Raw genomic sequence first — 10,221 nt, forward strand, 5'->3', positions numbered from 1 at the left:
ACTTTCCTGCTCCGCGAAGGGCAGAAGAAGAGGAATGGGGAAGGCAGTGTCGTTCAAGTGAAATCCCCGACCGGAATGACAAAAGGGAAAGAAATTAAAGCCAGATTTGTTCCCCTGGGCTGGAGAAAGGAGGATCCCTTTTGGTTAGTTCCTCCGTTCTTGTTTCCTTTAAAGACAGGAGATAATTGCAATGCTTAATGAGACCCGTCTAGCCACGAGAGGTAGACAACGGGGAAGGATGTCCCGGAGCCCCGGAGATTTTGCAGCAGTTTGGAGCACCGGGCTCCTTCCCCGTAACTCGTAGCCCTGCTTCGCATGAGCCAGAGGTGCGGCCGTGAGACCTGGGTGTTTCTTGCTGGTCGAGCACCCAACCCAACCAGGCTCCGCTCTTTGGCTTGGGATCCCTTGGGGCAACCGTGGCTGAAATGGCCCTTGCAGACATTTCTCTGCCTGACACTTTTGTGCTTCTCTCCACGTTTTAGCATCCGAAGAGGTTGCTCTGATGAACCCGGGCTGTGCTTGCCACCAGGCCGAGGTCCTTGAGCTCCAGCTGCACCAGGTGAGCTGCTTTGGGTATGAACAGAGCTGATGCAGGACCAGCCTGATATTCCTGCAGTCCTCTTCCAGTTTAGGGGAGGATTCGTGAGCACCGTGCCTAACTGGGCTCCAGAGGAGGAGGTTTGGGGACACCGATTTCAAGCCAAAGTTCACCTTCTGGCCTTGGGTGTGGAGTTTCTACCGGGCACGGGATGGTGGGAGCTGATGAAGACTCCCTGGGACACTGACGGGTTGTCTCTTTGGAGCACACTGCGAAGGCGCCCAGAGATGCCCCTCTGGAGACCCTCGGGGGAGATGGGGGGTCCCACCGGTGGCAGATGCCCTTTGCACGGTGACCTTGCCCTGAAACGGAGGGCTCCTTTGCCCCGAGAGGCAGAACTTGTCTAGCACCAGCTCTTCTCCATCCCTCCCTTTACCGGTCCAAGCCTGTGTTTCGGTGCCAGCCCCGGAGCCGAGCCGCCTCTGCCGAGGCCTCCGCGCCTGGCCCTGGGGATGCATCCTCTTTCCGAGCTAATTATTTTATCTGTCACTCGATAGGGCTCGGGCCGGGCACTGTCCCCTGAGCTTCGGCGGGGGGAGAGAGACCTTTCAGGCGGGCAGGGAAGGGGGCCGGAGCCGCGGCGGGGAGGCCGGTTTTCGCGGCGATCGCTCCGGACCGTGCCGCGGGACTTGGAGCGAATGCAAACGGGTCCGGCGCTGCCGGATGGCGCCGCGGCCTTTTGTGCGCCGGGTTTTGTGCTCTTAGGCGGGATCGTTCACGCGCCCGGCTTGAATGGCGACGGGCACCGCCGGGCTGAAAGGCGACGCAGGTACCGTCTGGCACCGCGAACGCTGCTTCCTCGGGAGCTGCCGGGCTTTCCGGGCCGGCTCGTCACTCCTGTAACGTCCTCCTTGCCGTGGGGACTTAAATCTGCTTATTGCAGAAGCCGCTAGTTGTGTTTTTCTGGGATAAATCCATGCTATTTTATGGGGGAAGGTCAGCTCTGACCTTCCTCGGAAAATTTGCACGTGGCCCAAGTTGGATATGAGTTTCTTTCCCTGCTTTCTAACCAGGAGCATGGATTGATCTGGGTTTTTAAGGAGGTTTTCCTCCTTTTAATTTAATTCTAAATTAAATTTTAATTTAATTCTAAACTAATAAATTAGTTTAATTCTGCTAGGGGAACGGGAATACGGCCTCGTAACTCCATGACACCACGAAGGGCCAGAGAAACCTGCGGGTGGGTGCTCGGAGCTGCGGAGATGCTCAGGGCTGGCATCACCCCGGCTAGTCCACGAGCGAAACGTGGATTCGTTCAGTGGGTTCGAGCGGGACTTTGAGGTTTGTTTTTGGTCAGAAGATGAGCAAGAAGACCCTTTTCCCAGGGTTTTTGAGGGATTTTTTTGGAGAGGAGGAGCTGGCAGCAAGCGTGAGCCTGCAGCGGGTGGCGAAAGCCCGGGATAACGGCGTGGAGCCCGGCCAGTGCAATCACCTGTATTCAAGGGTCTGGGATATAAACAGTTTTTCAGCAGCATCTTCAAAATATCATCTCTGTAAATACACACACGCGCGCGCAGACCCCCGAGCCCCTCACTGCCGCCGCCCGGTCCCTGTCTCGGGTTACGCTGGCATTTTGAGACGAACGGAGGGACTCGAGCGTGGTTTATTTTCCTCCGGAGCAGGGTAAGATGTTTCTCGTTACGCCTTTTTAATCCCCCCAAAGGCGGCACGGCACGCAGAATAACGGCGGCTGTTTTCTCGCGGCGATGCAAAACCCTTCGCAGCCCACCCGGCCGCGTAATCGTCTGCACCCGCCGGACCCGGAGGCCGGGAGAGGCCGGATGGTTTTCAGAGCGGGCTGAGACTGGGGAGAAGGAGTTCACTGGTAGCAGGAGAAGGAGGAAGTTTGTTAGGAAAAAAGAGAATAAATACTGCCCAGGGCTGGCCGGTTTGTTTTGCAGAAAAGCGTCTATGGCAGATTTTTTTGGGGGGGATGTTTTTTGGAGATACTGGGAGGGAAGATAAAATTGGAGACAAAGAAAGGAAGGGAGAAAGGGAGAAAGAAAAAGGGAAAGAGAAGGAGAAAGAAGAAAGAAAGAGAGAAAGAAAGAGAAAGAAAGAAAGAAAAAAGAAAAAAGGAAGGAAAGAAAGAAAAATAAAAAAGAAAGAAAGAGAAAAAAGAAAAGAAAGAGTATGAAAGAGAGAGAAAGAAAGAAAAAGAAAAAGAAAAAAGAAAAAGAAAAAAAAGAAAAAGAAAAGGAAGGAAGGAGGGAAGGAAAGCAAAAGAAATGGAAAAAAGGGAAGACGCTCAGAAAAGGATCTCTCAGTAGAAATTTCAAACCGGGGAACATTAAGGAAAGGCTCCGGTCACCTGCAGTTATTATCGGCGTACAGAAGATGTTGCCCCCGTCAGCGAACGGCACAGGCGACGGTCGTTTCCCTGCTTATCCGAATCAGCCAGGAGCTCGAAACGCTCCTGTTCTCAGCACCTCCTTGGGGGTGGGGGGAAACCCCCGTACAAAATGTTCCTAACTGAGCAACAAAAAAAAAAAAAAAAAGAAAAAGAAAAAAATAGAGGAAAGGAACAGAAGCTCAAAAGTTTCTATATTTGGGGAAAAAAAATGAATAAAGCCACCCACTATCCCGGAGGGCAGGTTTCGGAGGCACCGCGCCGGGTGCTGGCTGCAGGGAAGGGGCAGGGGAGCCCCCAGGCACCGCGGTTGCGCTCACGGAATTTTTTTTATGGAAGCCGGGATTTGGGGCTCTGATGCTTTAGGCCGCACGCTGCCTTGGCGGTAGGAAGGAGGCGGACGCGACTGCACAGGTAGTGCTGGGATGCGGCGGCGCGCCTGCGGGAAGCAGCTTCGGGGGGAGCGAGGTGATGGCTGTGGCGTGGCTCCACATCCCTGGAGCATCCCAGAGCATCCCAGAGCATCCCAGAGCTGTCTGGAGCATCCCAGAGCCACCCAGAGCCACCTGGAGCATCCTGGAGCATCCCAGAGCTGCCTGGAGCATCCTGGAGCATCCCAGAGCCACCCAGAGCATCCTGGAGCTGCCTGGAGCATCCCGGAGCATCCTGGAGCATCCCAGAGCCACCTAGAGCATCCCGGAGCTGCCTGGAGCACCCTGGAGCATCTGGGAGCATCCTGGAGCATCCCAGAGCTGCCTGGAGCATCCTGGAGCCATCCAGAGCATCCCAGAGCTGCCTGGAGCATCCCGGAGCATCCCAGAGCACCCTGGAGCCGTCCAGAGCATCCCGGAGCATCCCGGAGCATCCCGGTGCGCGGGGCCCCAGCAGCACACCCGGCCGCCGCGTCGCTCACTCTCCAAGACGTGACAAACGGAGCGGAGGGGTGGTTTTGTGTCTCGTTAGCCGCCGCCTATAATAAAGCTGGGAATTCGGCCGAGCCGCGTTTCTTTTCCTGGAGAGCGCGCATCGGCACAAAAAGGCCAATATCGGAACGATCTCGTTTCCTTTCTCTCTTCGGCATCATCTCGAACAAAGGGCGGATGGGAAGGAGAAAGAAAGGGAAAAAAATGTCACCTGTTCCCATACGGTCTTAGAGCGATCGGAGTCATTATCTCGGGGGCTTCACATTTCTAAAGATTCATTCTCTTTTAAACACTGGCATCTTGTTAAAAAAAAAAGAAAAAGAGAGAGAGGTGAAATCGCGGCTTCGTTAAGTCCCCCGGACCGGTTGCCTTTTCCTCGCTTTCCCCCAAAGTCCGGCCTTCAACACCTGGGAAAAAAAAGCAAGTCGAAACGAAACAAAACCCGCTGGCCACCAAAACAAAACGAAAGCCGGCGCGTCCGCAAGGCCCCCAAGCCCGGCTTTTCCCCACGGCGCTCCTACCTCCGACAAAAGCCTTTGGTTTTCTGTCATTCTTTTCATTTCCTTGATGGCTCCCCAATTGTCAAGCCTTCAAGAAAATGCACTTTAGCTCTTTGTCCCCAAATGTAATTTGATAAACTCTTTGCAGAAACATTCGGGTTTCGGAAGCTTTTCAGAAAAAAAAAAAGAAGAAGAAGAAGGGGAAAGGGAAAAAAAAAAAAAGCGACAAAAAAAGCCAACCGTGCTCCTGCCAGGGGAAACGGCAAGGGGTGCGGCCGGGGGAGAAGATATCTGAGAGCCTATTCGAAGGTTTCAAAAATGAAAAAGAGGGGGGGAAAGCGGCCGTTTTTGGGGAGGGGGCCGGCGGGCGGCTTCACGCCGCTCGGCGATGCTTCTGAAAGCTCCTTCGCCGGCATCGCCCGGGGGGGCGGGCACCGCTGCCCGGGGGCTATAAAGCGCCGCGGGCCGCCCCGGCGCGGCGACGCACGCACGGGCTTGGGTGGGCAGGGGGGCCAGCCGTGGCCGCAGCCCCCGCCGACTTCCCGGTGTGGTAAGTCACTAAATTATATGTGTTTTTGCTTTTTCTTTTTTTTTTTTTTGTCCCCCCCCCATTCCCTTTGCAACGTTTGCTCCGTTTGGGATCGGCGCCTGGCAGCGTCGGGGTGTTTCTGGTGGGATCCGGGGGCACTTCGGTGCTTTCGAGGCCGGGAACTGCATCCCATCGCGTGCCAAAAATGTTGCTTTTCCCCCCCTTCCTTCACTCCCCGATTTCCACCAAACTGCTGCTGCCAAAGGGATTTGGTTATTTTGCTTCGTACCAGGGGTGGGAAAACCAGCGACGGCAACGTATAAATCTCCTCGCAGGGCTTTAAAGGCGCCGGTTGAGGAAGCAAAGCGAAACAAAGCACCCAAAAAAAGGGAAACGGGGGGCAAATTCCCGGGTGGGAGGCGGCGGGCGGCAGCGGCAAGCGGGACACATCCGCCGCCGGCATCAGCTGCGCGGCCCCTGCGGCGCTCACTGCGTCGGGGCCGAAAACCCGCCCGACTGAGCAAGAAGCCAGTTGCAAAAATTAAATTGCCTATTTTTGGGTTTTTTTCCCCATTAATACCTTGGCAGGGACACTGATTAAATTCCCAAGCAGGTGGAGATTGCACTTGTGCGAAACGCGAAGCTTTCGTAAAGCGTTTGTCGGGGTGGGACGGCTGCGGGCTCTGTTTCCCGCGCGGGTAGTCCAATATTTGGGAATTACGTTGTGATCCATTGCAGGAAAGTTAGAAAATACATTATAAGCCTCGTCGGAGGAGAGAATATTAACACCAGGAATAAACGAAACAAATAAACTAAAAAAAGCAGGAACGTTAGGTCCGTTATTAGCAGAACGTTAGCAGAAAAAAAAGTCCAAAAATTCCCCAAAGTGACTTTGCTGAATTTCCTTTTGGAATTAAATGCAAATATTGTCGCGCTCTGCGGTGCGGTGAGAGCGGTCTTCGGACAGGGACGTGCAAACCAAAAATTGCACTCAGGCACTCGCAGCCCTTTGCAATTCCTCTTTCTGTGGGTTTTGCCTGCGCTGGTTAAAACAAACAGCAACAACCAGTGTGTTAAAAAGTCCCCGGACACGAGAAAGCGCTAAATAGAGGCAAAATTAAAAGGTGATGCAGAAGCAATTGCTCCCTTGGAAAAAATTAAAATAAAATACAATATTACCCAGAGATGCCCCCGGGATTACTTCAGGGCCGGTGGCTTTGAGGTGACTTTCCGGACCTGGGAGGCTGCGGAGCCGCGCGTGGGGTGGGCGCTTTTCCCGGCGGGCATCGGGAAAGGGGACCGTGGGAACCGTCTCAGCGGGCAAATCCCCGGGCCGCGTTTGGGCAGAAACCGAGCAGCAGCGGTGCCCGCCGACGCCGAGTGCAAAGCACTGATTTTTTTTTTTCCCCCAGTTTCCTTAAGAAATTCGGCTTCCTAAGAGAACAGGGCTGATGGGGTCCTGCTTTCTGCGCCGGGGTCTCCAGCAGCATGTTGCTGCAAACGGGGCAGCAATAAGCAGCTCGGGGAGCGGGGGGAGAAGAGGCGACGGCCCCTCGTGCGGCCCTTGTTTGTGTGCCCTCGGCAGCGGCTTCGCGCCGTGGCCCCGGGGAAGGTGGTTTGGCTTCGCCTGGGGAAGGACAAGCAAATTATCCGGATTATGGCGAAAGCTGCGGCGAAGCCTGGAGTCGCTGGGCAGAGCCGGGGGCTGCCGGCGGGGCCCTGGCGCCCCGCTTCCAGCTCTGCTGCTGACCTCGGAAAAGCCGTTTTCCCGCTGGACTTTCACAGTTTTGTGTCCAGAGAGGGGAAGTTTGCAAAAAAAAGCCCTCAAAACCCCAAAGATTTTTTTTTTTTAGGCCTTTCCCCCTTATCCCTGAATTTCCGCAGGCGGGAAAGAAACCGATTCTCATGAAATTATGTGGCAGCGGCTTATTCCCATCCTTTTCCCACCCGCTCAAAAGGCCGTTTTCACACACTTCCCGAGCAGCCGGAGCCATTTCTGGACACGCTCACGTGTGCTGGTCCCTCGGGATGGCAGAGAGCATCCCGGGGTGGGTTTTCCCTTGGGAAAGGGAGGAGGAGGAGAAGGCCGCGTGCTTTGCTGGGCGTTCGCCGCGCCAGCCCCGAGGGTCGGGAGCAGCGTGCCGGCGGCATCCGCGCACCGTTCCCGTTGCTGACGGGCTTCCCGGCAGCAGGTGCTGCCGTCGCGGCCCCAAACGAAGCCGTTGGCAGGAGCTGGGCTGTTCCCGCGTGGTTTTTCGGGACGTGCGGCCTCCGTGCCGCCCCGGGGGGGCTGGACACCCCGTTGTTTCCCACGGGCCGTGCTGCGAGGGTGGGAGAAGGGAAGGGAAGAGAAAAGCGGATTAAGAAATTCCTTCCAAATGGCCCTTTGGGGTGAGGAGCAGATGCTGAGGCAGCGCCTTGCTAAAACCACCCGCAATCCTTGCGCATCGCCGGCTCCGGAGCTCCCGGCCGGGCTGGACCGCACCGAGCCGCTGCCGCCGGGCGAGGCCGTGCGGGGCCGCCGCCACCTGCCGCCCGCGCTACCGCCGCCCGCCACCGGGTGGCGCGGCAGGGCAAAGAGTGAGCGGGCGGCGGCGGCGGCGGCTCCGGGATGCACCGGGGAACGGGGGGGTCCTGCACCGCGATGCACCCGGGAATTGGGGGGGGGGGGTCCTGCACCGGGATGCACCGGGGAATTGGGGGGGGGTCCTGCACTGGGATGCACCGGGGAATTGGGGCGGGGGGGGTCCTGCACCGCGATGCACCCGGGAATTGGGGCGGGGGGGGAGGGTCCTGCAACGGGATGCACCCGGGAATTGGGGGGGGGGGTCCTGCACCGCGATGCACCCGGGAACTGGGGGGGCTCCGGCACCGGGATGCACCGGGGAATTGGGGAGGGGGGGGGTCCTGCACCGGGATGCACCGAGGAATTGGGGGGGGGGCTCCGGCTCCGGGATGCACCGGGGAACGGGGCTGGGGGGGTCCTGCACTGGGATGCACCGCGGAATTGGGGGAGGTGTGGGGGGTCTGGCACCGGGATGCACCGGGGAACGGGGGGGGTCCTGCACCGGGATGCACCCGGGAATTGGGGGAGGTGTGGGGGGGGCCTGGCACCGGGATGCACCGGGGAATTGGGGAACTGGGGGGGGCTCCGGCACCGGGAGGCACCGGGGAATTCGGGGGAGGGGGGGGGCCCTGCATCGGGATGCAGAGGGAAGGGGCGGGGGGGGGGGTTCCCTGCATCGGGATGCACCGAGAAGGGGGGAGGGTTTTCCCTGAACCGGGATGCACTGGGGGGGCGACCTGAACTGGGATGTACTGTGTGTGTGGGGGGGGTTCCTACACCAGGCTGCACCGGAGGGGGGGAGGGAGGGGGTCCCTGAACCGGGATGCACCGGGGTGGGGGGGGGCGGGCTCCTGCACCAGGATGCACCAGGGAGTTGGGGGGGGCCTCCTGCACTGAGAAGGGGGGGACGGTTCTCCCTGAACCGGGATGTACTGGGGATGGGGGACGCCCTGAACTGGGATGCATGGGCGGGGGGGGGGGGGGGGGGGCATCCTGTACCGGCTGCACCAAGATGCACCGGTGAAGTGGGCTGGCTGCACCGCGGGGGGGTGAGGGGGGGGAGCTCCCTGTGCCAGCTGCACCGGGCTGCAACGTGGGAAGTAGGCTCCCTGCACCGGCATGCACCGGGGGGGCTCTCTGCACCGGGGGCAGGGGGGGAAGCTCCCCGTACCGGCTGCACCGGTTGTGGGGGGGGTCCCTGCACTGGGACAGGCGCTGTTGGGGGGGACCCTGCTCTCGGCTGCACTGAGATGCACCGGGGCGAGGGAGCTGCCTGCACCGGGGTGCACCGGGGGGGAGAGGGGGCTTTCTGCACGGGCTGCCCCGGGGGGGGGGGGGGTCCCTGCAGCAGGATGCACCGGGTGGGGGGGGGGGTCTTGTAGCGGGAGGCACGGGGCGGGGGGGGACTCCCTGCCCCGGGATGCACGGGGCGGGGGGAGGCACCGCCTGCGCAAGGATGCTCGTGTTGGCCGGGGGGGGGGGGGTTCCTCGCAGCGGCCCCGGGATGCGCCGGGCTTCCCCGCGCCGGGGGGGGCCGGAGCCGCGGAGCCGGGGCGGGCTCAGCCCCGCCGGGCACCAGACTCAAACCAGCTGGGGAGGCTGCGGGGGGGCGCGGGGAGGGGGGGAACTCAATGAACTTTTGTTTTTCCTGTAATGTGAAGCAAATGCTGCGCACAACCGCCTGCGACCAGGCGGCCGGATACCTGCCGCTGCCGCACCGCTGGGGCGGGGGGGGCGCCCCCCCTGCAAGGCGGTGTCTGGGCTGGAAACGTGCCCCGGCTAAACCGCGGCCCCCCCAGCCCTGGGAAGCATTTGGGGGGGGGGGGGGGACCAGGACAGTGACATAAAGTCCCCCCCAAGAAACAGGGCTTGGTGCGGGGGGGGGTGGGGGTGAAGGATACAGCAACCCCCAAACCTCCGCGGGGGATAAATCACTGCGGGGGCCAAATCCCCGGGGGAAAAATCATTCCGGGGGGGGGGGGAATATTGCAAGGGGGCAAATCATTGCAAGGGGGCAAATCCTGGCGGGGGGGGGGGGGTCGTTGCAGGGGGTGCAAATCGCCAGAGAGGGAAACCATTGCGGGGGGGTAAATCATTGCAAGGAGGCAGCTGATTGCAGGGGAGCGAGTCATTAGGGGGGGGGGGCGGAATCATTGGGAGGGGGTAAATCGTTGCAAGGAGCAAGGCAAAGCACCGAAGGGGGTAAACTATAGTGGGGGGTAAATCACCGTCGGGGGCAAAATATTGCGGGCGGTAAATCACTGCAAGGGGCGAATCATTGGGGGTTAAATCTTGCCGGGGGAAGGAATATTTGGGGGGGGGGGATCAGTGTGCGAGGGGAGAAATCATTGCAAGGGGCAAATCATTACGGGGGAGTAAATCATTGTGTTGGGGGGGGCAAATGATCGGGTAGCTGAATCATTGGGGGCTCAGTAACTGGGGGCTAAATCACTGCAAGGGGCAAATCATAGGGGGGGGTCAACTATTGGGGGGGTCAATGATTGTGGGTCAGTCATTGCAGGGGGGCCAATCATTGGGGGATGAATCACTGCAGGGGTGGCCAAACATGGGGAGGGGGGGTCAATCATGGGGGAGCAAATCACTGCAGGAGGGAAAATCATTGGGGGGGGGTTAAATGATTGCAGGGGAACAAATCATTGCGGGGGTACAAATCATTGGGGGGTAAGTCATTGCAGGAGGGCAAATCATTGGGGGGGGGGGTTAAATGATTGCAGAGAGACAAATCGTTGGGGGG

General features: G+C 59.2%; 1 long non-coding RNA gene across 1 annotated transcript; it reads right to left on the reverse strand.

The window, feature by feature from the left end:
• Positions 1 to 3,125: 3,125 nt before the first annotated feature.
• LOC112994707 (uncharacterized) lies at positions 3,126 to 4,684 on the reverse strand. The gene is made up of 2 exons (XR_003262005.2): positions 4,393 to 4,684; positions 3,126 to 4,278 (listed from the first exon to the last, which is right to left on the reverse strand). It is a non-coding gene; the product is annotated as an uncharacterized LOC112994707 (long non-coding RNA).
• Positions 4,685 to 10,221: the final 5,537 nt, after the last annotated feature.

This window comes from Dromaius novaehollandiae, chromosome 4 (assembly GCF_036370855.1).
Source record: "Dromaius novaehollandiae isolate bDroNov1 chromosome 4, bDroNov1.hap1, whole genome shotgun sequence".
In the NCBI taxonomy this organism is placed as follows: domain Eukaryota; kingdom Metazoa; phylum Chordata; class Aves; order Casuariiformes; family Dromaiidae; genus Dromaius; species Dromaius novaehollandiae.